This window comes from Myiozetetes cayanensis, unplaced genomic scaffold (assembly GCF_022539395.1).
Source record: "Myiozetetes cayanensis isolate MyiCay16 unplaced genomic scaffold, myiCay2020 scf5-8, whole genome shotgun sequence".
Lineage (NCBI taxonomy): Eukaryota > Metazoa > Chordata > Aves > Passeriformes > Tyrannidae > Myiozetetes > Myiozetetes cayanensis.
Window position 1 is genome coordinate 46734319 of NW_026087742.1, and position 16662 is coordinate 46750980.

General features: G+C 43.1%; 1 protein-coding gene across 2 annotated transcripts in view; it reads left to right on the top strand.

Annotated features, from left to right (window-relative positions):
* The first annotated feature begins 2753 nt into the window (after window positions 1-2753).
* The window catches only part of MTUS2 (microtubule associated scaffold protein 2), a 283058-nt gene continuing 269149 nt past the window's right edge, over window positions 2754-16662 (top strand). Inside the window, exon 1 of one of the 2 annotated variants that reach the window (XM_050331271.1) lies at window positions 2754-2776. The gene's annotated coding sequence lies outside the window, so the exon portion shown is untranslated. Of the gene's footprint in view, window positions 2777-11628; window positions 11648-16662 lie in introns of those variants that run through there. The other variant, XM_050331272.1, reaches the window with a different exon arrangement.

Sequence of the window (16662 nt, forward strand, 5' to 3'; positions counted from 1 at the left end):
AAGTGAGGCCCACATTCCACATTCTACATCTAAGTAGCTTTTAATTAGGTGTGATAATAGCATGAATTATCTTTTAGAGTGCAATAGCTCTGTGATCAGAAGTCAAGTGATGGATGCAATAATTGTTTGCAAAAATGATTGAGGGAAGAAACTCAGTGCTGGCATGTATTTGTTTTTTTTTTAATTATTATTTTTTCATAGAATAGGTCTTTGCAGGCTGATTAATATTTTGGGTAAATTTGGGCTTTCTCTGTTATTGTCCTTGTTTTAATACAGCCAGTGGATCCTTTCAAGTACTGACATAAAAGAGGGCAGTGAAAGCCTGTTAACTCCCTGTCATCAACGGCTTCATGGTGATGCCTTCGGACAAGACAAATGGCACTGCTGCATTCTGAAAATTAATGGCTGGGGTGCTGGATGGTTTTGTTCACTTCTTCAGGGTCCCCTCCCATCATTTTAACCATAGAAAAGCTCAGGGGTTGAACACAAATAATATCCTAAACTGAGGTGCAGTCATGTCTGCTGTCCTGCCTACTTTGCTGGGAGCTGGATGGCTCTGGCAGAGAGAGGTGGGGGGTGGGGTACTTCATATCCTAAACCATTACAGCTAAACCTGCCAGGCCCTGGTTTGTCAGGGTCCTCCTTTGTGCAGCCAGAGATATGCTCTCAGTGACTTTACCAGCTACGATCCTTTATCTTCATTATCTTTGTAACTGAAGCGTAGTATTTAGCCCAGCGTGGTGGGGCTGGGGGTGAGGAACACAGCTTTATTCAGCAGGAAGATGAACCTTAAAGGAAGGTCCTTTAAGGATAAGAGATTCTGTTATGGTGCCACAGGGATGGTACTTGGCACTTCAGATTACACACAGATGCAGGCACAGTGTGTTTGAGCACAGGCAGAAATTAGGAAGTTATTGTGTGCCTGGGAAATAAGGATATATCCTGTGACAGTGACTGTCCTGCCATATGAGGCTGTGACACCAACCTGACCAGACAGGCACTGGGTAAGGGAAGTCTTTACAGAGTGCTGTACTGTATTTCAACTGTCAAAAGGCCAGGCTTGCACTGGGATTCAAACCATGAACATTTCTTCCCATGTCTTCCCACACTCCCAGGCACTCGCTGTTTCATGCCTTCATGTGTTGGTCCTGAGCTCCAGGCTCTTCTCCCAGCATCTCCAGGCACCATTGTGCGGGTTCCCAGACAGGAGGATGCTGTGTAGCATCTGGCTGGCCTTGCAAACTGGGAACCCCTTCATCACCCCCTCCTGAACAGATCTTCATGCATTTGCCCAGAGGACTTAATAAAAATTAATTGAGTTGCCCAGCATTAGACACAGATCATAAAACTCCCATCTGATCTCGTGCCTGCTGCCGATTTTTACAGCTGATTGAAACAATGAGCGCTAGCTCATCGGGAATATAACAGTACCCACAGAGAGAGCTGTAGCACAGGCTGTAGGTGTAGATAAAGCTTTAAACGTACAATAAAGATCCTCTGCCTGTATCACAGAGCTCTCTTGGCTACAGGAGTAAAACCCCTGGGCTGGTGATGGAGATTACCCTTTGAGTTACAAGTTTTGCTGAAAAGCAAATTTGTGTATCTGCTTGTGTGTTTATTTGTTTATTTTTCTAATTTCTTGTTCATTTTAAAGTGAAAGAGAAAGAACTTGGAGCAAGGGAGAATTGGAGAACAGCCAGTCTAGCAGCAGAAAAGCCATGCCACGAACAAGTCCTATTTCTTTCTGATGCCATTTGAGTACCATTACACAGACTCTAACCATAACCATTTTTTCCCCAGGAAAACCTGTATTTGATAACCCACTAACAACCACCTATGAGCTTCCAGGGTGCTACCTTGTACAGAATTACAGAATCACAGAGTCAGCTAGGTTGGAAAAGACCTCTGAGATCGTCGAGTCCAACCTATGAATGAACACCACCATGCCAATAGACCATGGCACTGAGTGCCACATCCAGTCTTTCCTTAAACACCTTCTAGGACTGTGACTACCACTTCCCTGGGTAGCCCATTCCAATATCTAATCATCCTTTCTCGGAGGAAATTCTTGCTAACGTCAAACATCCCCTGGCACAGCTTAAGAGTACGCCCTCTTGTCTTATCACTAGTTGCCCAGGAGAAGAGACCAAACCCCACCTGGGCACAGTTGTAGAGAGTGATGAGGCCTTTCCTAAGCCTCCTTTTCTCCAAGCTAAACAACCCCAAGTCCCTCAGCCACTGCTCTTAGGATATGTGCTCCAGACTTTTCATCAGCTCTGCTGCCCTTCTCTGGACCTGCTTCAGCACTCCAATGACCTTCCTGAATCGAGGGGCCCAAAAATGGACACGGCGATCCCCAGAAAAAGAAAAAAAAAAAAAAAAAAAAAGAAAAAAGAAAAAAGAAAAAAGGAGGTGGGGGGGAGGGCAGCCGCAGGGGCGCCCCGCAAATCGCTGACCTCTCCGTGTTACCCCCATGGCCGCTGCGCCGGCGGGTTCCTGCGGGCGGTGCGGGCGGTGCGGGCGGTGCGGGCGGGGTGCCCCGCACGCGTTGGCGGCGCAGGGCGCGGCGCGGTCCCGCAGGGGGCGCTGCGGGGGCGGCTCGGCCCGGCCCGGCTCGGCTCGGGGCGGCGGCGGGCGCGGGCGGCGGCGGGCGCTGCTGGGCGGCTGCGCCCCCCGCTATATAAACACGGCCCGCGCCCACCGCCGCGCCGTCCTGCGGCCGCAGCGACGGGAGGAGGCGGCGGCGGCACCGGCACCATTGGCGGCGCGGAGGCAGGTGAGCGCCGCGCATCCCCTTGTCCCGGAGTGGGCAGTGCGGGCTCCGCTCCCCCGCGTCGTGGGTGTGACACCCCCTCCTCGCCCTGCATCACCCCCGCGGCTCGGCGGGTGTCCCGGGGCGGCCGCTCCCTGCTCGCCGTGCCCGGGCGGTCCCGGCTGCGCTCCCGGAGCGCCGTGACCGGGGACGGGACACGGGCAAAGGCTCTACGAGACGGGGATGTCTCCTGCGCGGGAGGGGCGCAGCGGGTCAGGAGGCTGCTGCTGTACCCCTGTTGCGGGCGCGAGATGGGGGAGCGAGCCCGTTTATTAGGGTGGATAATGGATGTGATGAAACCTATGCAGCCAAAAGTTCTGGGGATGCTAATAAACGGACTGGCTCAAGCGGGCTTTGCTCTCCGTGCAGCGTCTGTGCACGGATGGAAATTGACAACTGCGTGCCCGCGGCGTGTCGGCGGGGTGACAGTCCCTCGGGGAGCGGGGTCCCGGGTGGGCTGGGGACCCGCGGCCAGGCACGGACGAGGGGAGTGTTCAGGGAAAGTACCGAGCTTGCTGGCAACCCACCGGCGCTCAGGGCTGAAGCTGCTGTTAACCGCTTCCGTGAAATTAAACAGCATCTCGTTATTTTTTCCGCGGAATGATGGAAGATAAAGTAGCTGAATTAGAAGGTAGAGTTTTGCTGCGAAGGGAAAGCTAAATGCGTGGAAGATAGGGTAGGGAATCCAGGTCTTCATACTCAGATAAAATGTGTCTGCTTGAAGAGCTGTTCATCTAGGTCGATTGTTTCCAACTCTGTTTAAGTGAGTATGGGTTCCTCTTTTTCTCCTCGCTTTATCTCCCATGCTTCTCGAAGGTGACAGTGCCAAGGGGGCTGGTGTGCCTTCACACAGCCTATACAGGCCCCCTACGGGTACCTCTGTTAGAGAGCCTGATTGCTCTAAACATGAAAAGAGTAAGCCAGCGTGAGCTTGACATTTATCATTGCATTAAAAACTGCAAAGATCGAAAAATTAATAAATATTTCTCTGCGGGTTAAGCATTAGAAATATTTATTTATACTAAGGCTTTGGTAACAAAATAATTTATATGTCAGGTGTTCACGTACAGGTTAACTTCGCAATAGATAACTGCATTAAGGAGGCACTTGTCAGCAACTGAGCTGGATGTAATGTGATGCATAAGTGCCTTGTTTTGGTTTGTGTGTGATTTCATACAGGATTTGTTTTATGCTCTCTACATCCGGTGTAATGCTTGTGGGTTTTATCGTTTCTCATCCCCAATTTCAAACAGGGTTGTGGGCTTTTCTATATCCCCTGCTACATAAACCCTTTACCAGCCTGCCTGTTTCCAATGCAATTAAATATACCCAGCTACTTGTCTCCTATCTCTGCAATCTGTTGTAGAGAGCAGTACAGCCTGTGCTGCCAGAGAGTGGTAGGAGTGAGCTACATGCATGCAAATGAGGGTTAACTTCTTACTCTGTTTATCATCACCTTGATTTCTGGAGAATTCTGGAGAATAGATTCCTATTTTGAGGTACAAAAGGGGGATTCTGCAAATAATTCTTGGAACAAAGCACTGTGAGTTTGGAAATCACTACCTGAGGGTATTTTTCCTTTAAGGACAGAGGTAGGTATTTGGCTACTGATCTAACAAATGGCAAGTGTAGGTTTGGGCCAGATAAGTAGTTTTTAATTTCTGTACAGCAAAGTTTCTTCTATGGTAAAGTTTTCTAGGATGTTATCGTTTGTCTTAGTGATAGTGACTGTAACAAACAAGAAAGCAGCTTTAAACTCCTGGCTTAATTTGTGGAGTGTGTATTTCAAAATACTTTTATAGTATAATAAACGTGATAGGTATTCAGGAAGATAGCGGGGAGAGGAGAGCTAGCAGCACATCTACTGCAGAAGTGCAGCTCTAAACAGCTGTAAAGCACAACAGCACATCAGAGCCTGTGCAGGAAACTTGGTAAACGGTAAGAATTAGTTCTCCATTTTATGTTAGGAAAACCAAGATTTCCAGCTTTTGTTGGGCATTGTCTATCTCCTAAGTTCATGCAGGAAGCAGCAAACACAGGACAGAGAATTGCAGCCAGAACTGCAGGCATCACTGAAATGTGTGCTCTCCAGAGAGTCCTACAATGGTAGATGAAGTGAAGCACAATACAGTGGAGACCCATACGCAATGATCGGTTTAATATTTATTGGAGGGTCTGGAGGAGAAAAGATCCAGTCATGACAATGGACATCTTGGTAAAGATATTTGCCGAAATGCCAGCAATAAGCAGTGCAAAAGGATCCACCCCTGTGTGGATGCTGAGGTTTGCTAAAAAGACTACTTTGAGACACAGTTGATTTAGCAAATGCTTTCCCTAGAAAAGTATTGCATTTTATCATAAGTATTTATAATTATATTGGGCTTGTTTAAATGCAACTATTACCAAATCCTCTGCAGTCAGTATTGTTAAAATCATAAGCAGCTGAAATTAGAAAGAAAGTAGCAAAGAAGAACAAAATTTAGGTGTATGGTGGCTTGTTTTATATCTGAACTTATTATTGCAAAATCAAGCCTGTTGAAACAGTCTTTCTTTAGGAAAATAATTCTAATGGCTTTTTGTATCCCTATCCTAATAGAATCAGCATCATCATGAGCCTGGGAACACTGTCACTTTCGGTTGCTGGGCATCCCTTAGATGTTTCACCCTTGGAAAACCTTGTTCGTTTATTCTGTCCATTGCTATTATATGGTATCATCTTGCTATTCTGGGTTTTCCAGTGGGGAACTGGGAAGAGGATAAAGTCCAATGCTTCATCCAAGGTCACCAGAAAGATCTCCAGAGTACAGCCAAAGCTGAAACCACCTGTCCCGGGACTGTCAGTGATTAGTTTCATGAGAAGGACCTTCCTAGCGAGGGTTTTGTAGGGTGCAAAGCAGGTGGGGAAGTGATTAGCTGTTAAAAATTGCTATAACCTCACAACCAAGTGAGTTATATCAATTAAAGCTTTGCCCCATGTTACTCTGTTATGATACAGATCCAGGTCAGTATTTTGCAGCCAAAAGGGATATCTGTAAAACACTGAACAGATATCAATGTTTTGATATCAGGTGGAAAAACAGGTCTTCATAGAATTGTTTAGGTTGGAAAAGACCCTTAAGAAGGTCAAGGCCAACTGTTAACCCAGCACTGCCAAATCCACCACTAAACCATGTCCCCAAGTACCACATCTACATGTCTTTAAAATACCTCCAGAGATGGTGACTCCCACTTCCCTGGGCAGCCTGTTCTAGTGCTTGACCACACTTTCAGTGAAGAAGTTTTTTCTGACGTCCAGTGTAAACCTCCTCCAGTGCAAATTTAAGCTGCTTCCTCTTGTCCTATGGCTTGTTAACCTGTGAGAAGAGACTGACCTCCACCTCACTAGAGTCTCCTTTCAGACTGTTGCAGAGTCCCCGAGTCTCCTTTTCTCCAGGCTAAACAACCCCAGGTACCTCAGTTGTTCCTCATCAGATTTGTGTTCTAGACCCTGTTATTTAAAAAACTTTAAGCAGTCACCTTAGTAATTGCTTTAAGGAATACTATTTTCTCTTTCAATTAAATGGCTACAAAGCTGGCAGTCAGTCAAACAGTTTCAAAACTCCTAGGATAGTGAATCTTCACGTTTTAGGGCAGGAACTGTTTTCTGGTCAAGGAAAAGTTATTGTCACTTTCATGATGTAGCATGGTGTAGTGTGTAGTGCTGCACAGTTGCACCAGTGGCACCTTACTCTGGAGGGTAAGGAAATCCAAGTTATGTTCCTGTATAATTGTGGTAATGGTGGTTTAAGACCATGCCTTAGCTTCCTCTCCAAAAACTGGGAGGAGCGTGCTGGCCCACTCTTGCAGAGCATTTGGGGACTGTGGATGGCAAAGTCTGTTTTGTTACAGCAGAGGTATCAAAATCAAGTCTCTGAGAATGGCTTAATCCTCAGAAGCATCTGGTGCAGCAGTAGTTACCAGGCTGTTGGTGATATCACTTGCAGATCAGTGATTGTAGGCAATCTGCAAAACTAGTGAAAGCATCAGCTGAAAAATTTTCTTGGATTCCCCTCCCAGCCTGCAATCATAACTCGTAATTTAGATGATGGTGTAATACAGGTTGCTGCTCCTTTAATGCGCCTGAGGGCTATAAACTATTTTGAAACAGCTGCTGTATGGGATGCAAAGCTGGAAGAAAGGTATAACTTGTTCTTCTTTGCACAAATGTGAGTCTCACTTCATGGGCATAATGACCAAACGCAGGAGAATGACTTCCCTTTGAAATCATAGCTTAAAGTAAACAAGCCTCTAAAACACATACTGGGGTAATTAGTTTCTCTATTAAATTTTACTTTTTGAATTTTAACTATTTGATATCTTATCCTAAATGACTTGGCTTCCATGTTTATTGTCCCCACAGGGTGCTCTACATTGCTCTATGTGGCAAAATGCTAGGGTTGCCAAAGAGCCAGTCTGGCAGGCAAGGATAGCTCAAAGAGAGATGCTCTGATACTAATTTTGCCCTCTGGCTTGTCTTCTGTGAGAAGTTTTGCATGGTGCATGTAGAACAACCTTTTAAGCCACCTGAGATTTTTTTCAGTCCAAGGCGGGCCTCAATAATTCTGTTGTTTATACTTAGTTAATGCTAAGTTTATACTGCCAGAAAAATTCAGAGGGACCAGATGACTCCCAAATAATTTGTTTCTGCATTACAGATTATGTTAGTGTTACTGAACAAGATTGTGATGTGGGGGGGGAGAATAAAGCTTTGTATTAAGCATTTCTGAGCTCGATGCAATTTGTTCTTGCCAGTATGCTGGGAGGAATCATGATGTGCTGTGCAAAGGGAAAGCTGGCGGGATGCTGGGCGCAGATAAGACATTTAAAAGTAAATTACACTTGACTGTGCTCAGCAGAGTCATGCTCTCAGGATGAATTCATTCCCTCTGGTCTATCAGACTGTAGGGACTTCAGGCCCTTCTCTTGCTGATGATGAAAAATTGTTTTGCTGGTGGTGGGATATAATAGTGAGGCTTTAAAAAGGGAAAACCAGTAACACCATCTCTGGAAATGATTTATATGAGCTCTGGTGAAATCAAACAGCTGCATGAATAAGTCTGGAAATGTTACAAAGATCAGGAGCAAGTGCTTCAGACAGGGTTGCTGTATCATGGTCACAATCTGGATACATTTCTTGGAGTTTAATGCTACAAGGTTCAACTATTCAGAATAGGCATTGAAACTTGACTGTTTCTTCAATGTATTAAAAAGTTGAGAGACTAGGAGAATCAGATCTATGTTAAGAGTGCCTTCTCCTTTTTAGATCTCAAACTAAGAAAACATTAGAAGAACACCTCGAAAAAAAAAAAATGGAAAAACTCTTTAAGTGGTGGGTTGACCTTGACTGGATGCCAGATGCCCACCCAGCTGTCCTATCACTCATTCCCCTTCCCAGCCATAAGGAGGAGAGAGAGTAAGCTGGAAATATATTAGTAAGTTTCTAAAACAAAACCAGTTTGGGCAAAGTGCTTATCTTGATGTGACAGCAGCTTGAACAAGTTATCAGCTAGGACTTCCTGAAGCATCTGCATTTACCCATCCTTGATGTTGCTGGAGTATTCCCCAAGTATGAAATAAGTGGCTTACAGAAATATTGGAATTTTTTCTTGGTGTGCATGTTTTCTTAAATAACATGTGTATGCATAGATGTATCATGTAAAATTGTGTGCATTACCATCAGAATTATTTACAGTAATAATTTAAGACGACAAGGAACTTTGGAGACTCTGCCAAATGAACTTGTGTTTTTCATTGATGAAAGCCCAAGTATCAGAGTGACTTACAGACACCATCCAATCCAAGCAGCAAAGTTCAGGGCCAGGTCCAGAGCCTTTATTCATATGAGTAATCCTTTAATGTCAGTAGAGCCAGCAAGGTAGTAATGCTGAAGCAATGAAAGCCCTCAGGCTTGATTCAGATGATACAAGCTGTGCCCTTCACCTGGTGGAAGGTGGGCGAGTTTCCTTTATTTCACCTTCCTGTATCTTGAGTGAAGTGAGAGCTGAGTCACTGTCCCTATAAGCTACAGCAACTTTAAGGTTAAACTGATTAAAGTGGAAAGCATAACACTGAGTCTGACAGAAGAACCAGTGTTCATTTTTAGCTGCTCAGCACTTTTAAAAAAATCAAATCACAAAAAGCTGCTGTGTTTGATTGTTCCTATTACATAATAGCAGTGTCTTTGGGATTTAAGAGAAGCCATGAACAACATGTCCCTTACATAACAAGTCTAAGATGCTTTAATCCCTGCTGCGCTGCTGCTGACCCTGGCCAGCCAGGAATAGCCTGGAAGTGGTGCTGAGCTCCCCAGGTTCTCCTCTGGGGCTGCAGAGTAGCCATGGAGCCCTTTGCTCTGAGGGGTTTTCTGCCAACCATGCTTGCTGGGTTTGTAGTCTTTTTCTTCGAACAGAGTGCAAATAGGGGTTGAAGCAGAAGTCCTGCCCTTAAAGCATCCTGTCTTTCTCCTTATGGGCAGAGCAGATCCTTCTCCACTTCAACTTCTTCTTTTTTTTTTTTTTTTTTTTTTCCACTCTGAAAGATCAGCCTTTATCCTCATTTGCAGCTCAGAACAGGTCATCTCATGGTCTTGGTACCTTTGCTCCTGTGCTTGTTAAAAAAATGCAAAAGAAAAAGGGCAAAAAAATAAAAGGACCAAAGGCCAGGTCAGACTTTTGGAGCAGGTCCTTGTAAGCCTTTCTGCTGCCTGTGGGACAGTACCATGACCCATGTCTGGAGGGATGTGTTGGGCTTGCCAGGGTGGGTGCTGTAGGGGAAGAGCTGCAGCCAGGTATCATTCTGAGTTTAGGGGACTCCTGTGTCCCTCAGCTTCAGTGGGGTGTAGGAGCCTTGTTCCTGCCCTGTGATTTCCTGTGCTAGGTGTGAAGGTGATGGATTAGCATGGATGCTTGTGGAGCAAGAGGGAGGCTACTGGGAAAAGTCATCTCCATGTGTTTTTGGGCTTGGTGTCTATGCAGAGGGTCTGACCTTTCATCTGAGTCTGTCATGTTGATGGGTTGTCATTAATAAAATGGGTGAAAGGACAACTTAGCCCTGCCCAAGGAATGCGTGTGTATTGCTGGGTGCAGATCCTGCCTTGCTGTCTCCATGGGAGAGCACTGTGCTGCCCTGATCGCCTTGGCTGCCTCCAGTGTAATTAGGAACATTTGAAGAATGATGACATAAAAGAAGCCACATTGTGGGATTGTTTGGGGGAAAGGGTTGAGGTAGCTGTGCACAAAGAGACCTATCTAATTAAAACCGCAGGGGAATTGAGATGATGGCTAATGAGGCTGAACATACAGCTTAACTGAGTTATTTGAAAAGAAGCAACAAGCCTTGCTGGGGAATGGAAGATAACGGGAAAAATAAAATGTACCTGGAATTTCTTATTAAAATATAAATTTCATGGCAATTAGTGCATGCTTTCCTGTGAGGAGCTATGGATTTGATATTTTACCACATTTATGTGAAATGTATCATAAACAGTGACCATCAGTTGCATGTGAATAAAAGATTTAAAAAGACTATTTGATTAAATCTTTTTCCTAAAATTCCATTTATATCTTCTATCTTATAATATTTTCCAAACTTTTAATGAAACTTTTTTCCACTTGACCTTTACCACCTTTACCCCCTTCTGCCTCACTTGTCCTTCCCGATTCTTTCTTGGAGTCTTCTTTTTTCTCCATCGTGCTCTCAGGTCTCACTTGAACTCCACCTGCTCTGCTTGTCCCACAGTCACATCTCTCATCTTGGTCTTTCATGCACTCATACCTTGACTCTTCACTCTAATATCTCCTGTCTCTTTCCCATTGTAATACAAATAAATACACATTACTTTTATTACATGTAAAAGAAAAAATTATCAAAAGGTGTGTTTTGTTTTTTTTTTTTTTCCCTCATCTTCTGATCTGGTCAGTCTTGGGAGAGACTGTTCTAGTTTGATTCTCAGTAGTTTGACTTTGGCCTTCTTTATCACTGGTAAAACACATCTCATGACTTCTTATCAAATCTCAGGACCAACTTTTTTTCCTTCTCTGCCTTGACCTGTTGTCTTTTGATATAACTCGCATTCTTTGATTCACAGTGCTTAGTTCTTGTGGTTGCAATCTTTTCCCAACTTCACTGAGGAGTTCCTTCTGTGTGTTTTCTGGATGATCTTTCCCACCCTTTAATTTTTTCCCCCTTTTCTTCCATAGTTTTGCTGAGTGATCTCATCACAAGCAAATGCAGCCAAATCTCCTTGAATAACACTAAATGACCATTATCCCATCAAAATGTGTCATAGAGACAAAGTGTTAAATAGCATAAAGTCCCTTAAAAAAAAGATCACTGTAAATATATTACAACCTAACTAGGTTTAATCTGTGCTTCCCCTTCAGTTTCTGTACCTAAATTTGACATGAGTGTTGACTTTAAAGATATTCCAGAGGAAGAGGAACAGAAAATGTGGAGTTTTTGTTTCACAAAGATTTTGTATCCTCTTTTTCTTTTGAGAGTAGGTGCATTGCTTCATTTCACTCACTGCTAACACAGATCAGCTTATCTGTGAGCTAATGCCAGGAAACTTGGACAGGATCCTAATCAGAAGAGCAGGATGTTTAATCTTGAGCACTGTGTTTACAGAAGATTTGGTGGTGTATGCCCTTGTTACCTACTCTAATTCTAATGAGTCTTTTGTTTTGGTTTTGTTTTGGTTTTTTTTTTTTTTTTACTTTTAAAGGTTTCCACCCTTGGACTGTCTCCTAGGGCAAACTATCACCAATGGAAGAAAATTTTTTTCCCCAAACATTCTGGGTAAGCTTGTCTTTTGTATTGTTAATGCCTGATTTGGCCTTTTAAATCTATTTGCCACCAAAGAACTCTTGCAAGAAGTCTTTGATTTTTTTGTATTAGTGTTATTTTAGCCAATGAAAACTCCATTTAATGATTGTGTAAACAATGGAGATAAAGGTGACTTCAAAGCAGACCATGAGAGTTTTTTACTGGGGGGAATAATCAAACAAAAATAGACCTTTGCTTTCCAATGTTTTTAATTTGTTTGCTAGGTGTAGTATATACTGAAAACATGATTATCTAAGCTAATGTACTATATATGTCTAAGCTAACTGTGGTTACTTTTGGAGATATTATAACCATGTTTGAAGATAGTCTTTCATGCTTGGGAAGGCATAACTTTGTTAGTTGAGAGATGACCATGATATAGATCCTGGTAAGGTTGTGTTGTAGTGGCAATAACAATGCCTGCTGAAGCCTCTGGGAGATCAGTAATTGTGTTTTACCTGGAAAAATGACAGCTATGTCAGCAAGTTGCTGGGCAGAATTTGCCACTTGGCTGGGGGCATTGGCTCTGTGTTTGCCCACCAGTACCTGGCAGATAAGGGTCCTAAAACCTCAAAAGACTCAAAAAAATGAAGATAGGATAGTTTAGGCTCTAGAGGGAGACTCATTGTATGGGGTACTGCCAAATCCTGGAGGAGGTGAGGGAAGCCACAGGCTACCTCATCCCAGCCTACCCCCAAGCAGGCTGGTTCAGTGCATCCCTGGCTTTGGTCCAGCCAGGGGTAACCTCAGATGGACCACGTAAAACCAGAGTTCTGAGGTAGCTTTTTCTGTGATGACCAATTCCTGTTGGGACAAAGTCTCCTTCTGTGGTCAGTTTTACAGCAGGCTTTCAGTTGATTTTTCCCTGTGTATCAGTAGGGTATGATAGCCTGCCTCATCCTGCTGCCTGAGCAACTGTGGGGAGAGACAAGAGCTGTCCTTGTAGCGCAGCATCTCCTGACCCTGTCCCTCAAGTGACAAAACACAGCTTGGCTGCAGGAGTTTGAACATCAACATGACATAAGCATTGCTCTTTCCTTTGGGCAGGTTTGGACCTAGTCAGGCCTGGAGTCAGAGAGGTCTGGCAAGAGCAACCAGCACTGGGAAAGAGTCAGGACCCCAGCAAAGCGTGGGGGCATGGCTCCAACATGCAGCACTGTACGTGGTGAGGAGCTACACAAGGGGTGGCATTTCTGTGGTAATCAGAGGAAGGGCAGAAAGCAGATAGGAGAGAAGAGAAAGCAAACCCAGGTAATTGGCAAGGGCATTCCCACCATCCCAATCCTCAGTGTAGGAAATCCTATACCATGTCTGTCTCGCTGTCCAACCTAGGCTGTGGGGGCGACAGGGCTCAGGAAGGTGGAACAGACACCATCATGGCATTGCTTTCAAGGGGCCTCTGGGGACAGTGCTGTCTGGTAGGAACTGTATGGTCACAAGGGCCTGGGGAGGAATATCCCATCCCTTATTCAAGTCAAAAGCTGTTTCTCTGGCAACAGTCACACTCAGTCACAAATAATGTGATTTTGGCTGTGAAATGGGTGATTGAACTGGTGCGTTACTGTCTTTGGAGAGGCACTTACATCCTGGTCATAATCCTGCAGCAGTCAGGCGACTAAGCACCAAATGAGAGAAATCTGGTGTTTATGGGCTCACGGGTGGCATGTGATGTTCCAGCGCTGTGTTGCCCCACATGAAAAGAATGCACAGTGCAATGCACATCTTCTTTGAGGACAACATTTGCAGGACAGTGAGTGATGCAAAGATTTTACAGAAATATTCTTTGATGTGTTTCTGATATTACAAATGATTGGTTTGAAATCAGTTACAACTATTTATGCCTTCCCAGTACTGGGGTTGTAAGTCTTGTAGCAATTTAAGTGCTTTCTACAAAACTGGGAGAATAAAGTTTCCTGGCCTGTTCCAGAGTTGTTTACTGGAACGGCGTTTTCAAAACCCTAGGCTTTGCTTCAAATAAAACCAAATAATGTGTTTGGCAGAGCTAATGTTAATTTTACCTCTCTTCTACTGATCTGGGACCACTGCCTAGGAAGATGATGGGTATACAAGAGCATAACCCAATTTGCATGATGTTAGTCACAGCTGTACCTGATGAGAGGCTTTCTGACAAGCCATGGAAATACTTTTCTGATAGGGTTACTGTAAATAACACTTCCTAAGGAACAGGTCAAAATGGTCTATGTAGGAAGTTGTGGATCAAGAGGTGGATACCATGCCTCTCTATTTATGCAAACAACTAGTGAGATGCTTCAAAGAGGGATAGATTTTTGCTGCTTTCAGCTAAAAAATCAGAATTTCAGGGAAGTGACTTGATAATATTTTGATAGTCACCCAGTAATTTAACACTGGATTACCATTGAAATCCCATAGAAATACTCAAGACACTTTATACTGTATCAGATGTGTTACACATGACTCACTTCTTGCATTAAATTCCTGAGGGATTAATAATGTCTGGGTCATTGTTTCCTAGGCTTATAAATTTAAAGACTAGAGGGGACAACATGAATATTTATTCTTCTTGCCTCTTCAGTTGCAGGTCAGAGAAATTCAGGGTATATCAGGCATAGTCCTTTAATTTTTCTTTATTTAGCATATCTTTCTGAAAGAGACCAAGGTCTTGTTTTAAAGAGTACCAGTAATAATTAATCTACCATGTCACTGTTAAATTGTTTCAGTAAATAATGAGCCTTGCATTTCACGACAGTCTGTAGCTCTTTGGAGCTTCCAAGTGTTGTACCTCATTTTTTTTCCTGACAAAGAATCTATCATCTGGATGCTGATTCTCCATTTTGTTATCCATTTAGCTAGTCACTTTTGAAATTCACTTGCTATGAGCAGTTTTGATGTAGTATGGTGAATCTTTTAATTCAGGATTTTATATATAGTATGACTTGAAATCACTGCATAGTGTGAAATTAGGACTAGAAATGTGCCTTGTCAGCACATACCATTATGAAATGATGATGTAACTGCATACAAATGATCAGATTAACATGACCAGGCCTATTTTCCATGCAGCTGTGTTGATTGGTGTTAATTATGTGACTGTCTTTCAAAGCCTTATTGATTGTGTCCCATGATAATCTTTCCCTGCTGTTGCTTACTACTGATTTTAGTCTAACTGTTCAATAGGAGCTTTAGTTATCCCACTTAACCCTTTTTAAATACTGCTTTGATATTAAGTCTTTCCAGTCACCAGGAACTTTTAGTGCACCCATGGTTTTTAAAAGAGTAATTGAATTAAAAGTTGTTTCATCTACCCTCTACTCTTGAACTCAGTGTTTAAACTGAGTGGCTCTTTAAAGCTCTCTCCAGTTACTGATGTCATGGAAAGTATGTGATTATCACTATAAGGTGTGAATATAGCATCTTGCATCTTTCTGAATGCAGAGTAGTAGCAGTTGTCTGATAAATTTGTCTTCTTCTGAAGTGTTTAATAACTTTTGTCTGGAATGACTAGCTATTGAAGTAATTGCTTGGCATCTTTGCTCCATTCAGGGAGGAGCTCCTATTGTCATAAACCTCACCATGGATTTTTATTGGTTTTTTGCTTCCATTGTTTGCTTGCATTTCTGCAATGTTAATTTGTATTCATTGCTGTCAGTGTCTTCTCCCCATCTGTTATGTACTGTGGGTTTGCTTTACAGGTTTCTCTGCTGCTGCTGTCACTCTCTGTAGCCAGGACTCTTCAACCATAAAAGCGTCCTTTCATGGCTGTAGTGCAGTGATTTTCCTTTTTATTTTTGGCAGGTAATAAAGCATCTCTTAGCAGGTCCTTTTTGTATTTTTGTATGTGACTATTTCCCTATGCTCATGATTGTTTTTAGGTTTGAGAAATGGTCTTTCTAAAATATCCAAACATGTAAATTAGACATTGGTTAAGATTACACATTGTTTTCCAGTTGCAAAAAAAAAAAACTTTGCCTATAGTGAATCATAATTTCTAGTTAAATGGTTCACCTATATCTAGTAGGAGTACCACGTAACATCAGCTGGACTTGATTTCACTATTCTCTAGTATAAGCCATGACTAGAATTTGCAGACTTTTCCAAATTCACCCTGGTAAAGTGGTTCTTCCAGAACAGATCCTCTGCTAGAATAAAATAAAATGTGGCAATATTTTTCACAACTTCAAGGATATGTGTTTGAGGAATGCCTCAAGCTGTTCCCTTACCTCATTCGATAGATTTCTAGGAGCCTCTGTCCCAGCTTGTCGTTTGCCAATATTCCAGATTTCTGCTTTTCTTTTTGCAAGTGAGGAATCCATGACTTAATATTCCCACCCTGTTTCTCATAAAGAAGTACAGTGCCTTTTAGAATTTTTTTTATTGTGTGTTTGTCTTTTGCCTTCTTAACCTTTGACTGAATTGAGCTTCCTTTTTGAAAAAGGCAATTCTAATATTTATTGAAATGAAGCCCAGCCATTGCCATTCTAAGCAAGGGGAATGAATTGTTTGCCCTTTTAAAAAAGAAGCTATTCAAATACCAGCAGTATGGTGAAAGCATTGCTTTCTATTTCTAGCTCTGCAGTACACCAATCATAAGTATTTTGGCCATTCGTTTTGGCATGGGCAGGCTCTTTTTTGCCGGTCAGACATCTGAAGTTGTCAGTTCCCAGTCCATCCACGGCCTTTTGCAAGGCAGTGGTCGCTGCTGTGGAAGCAAGGTAAACTTTGTGAGTTGGAGCTGCTGCATTTGGCTGGACAGCAACTGAGGCAGAGAGAAAGGACAGCGGCTGAGGTCAAATACTGATCTACTTTTTCTCTTGTGCTTTGTAAAAGGCTTAGAAATAAAGTCATAAGAAACGGCTGTTACTGAGATAACCAGGTAAATTTTTATTAGTGAAAACAACATGCACCTAGAAATTAAATTCTCACTATTTGGAGCAAGTGAGTTGACAGCTCATGGTGTTGCTTTGTTGCCAGAAATGAGTTGCACATCTAGTCTTGGAGAGGGTTTGTTA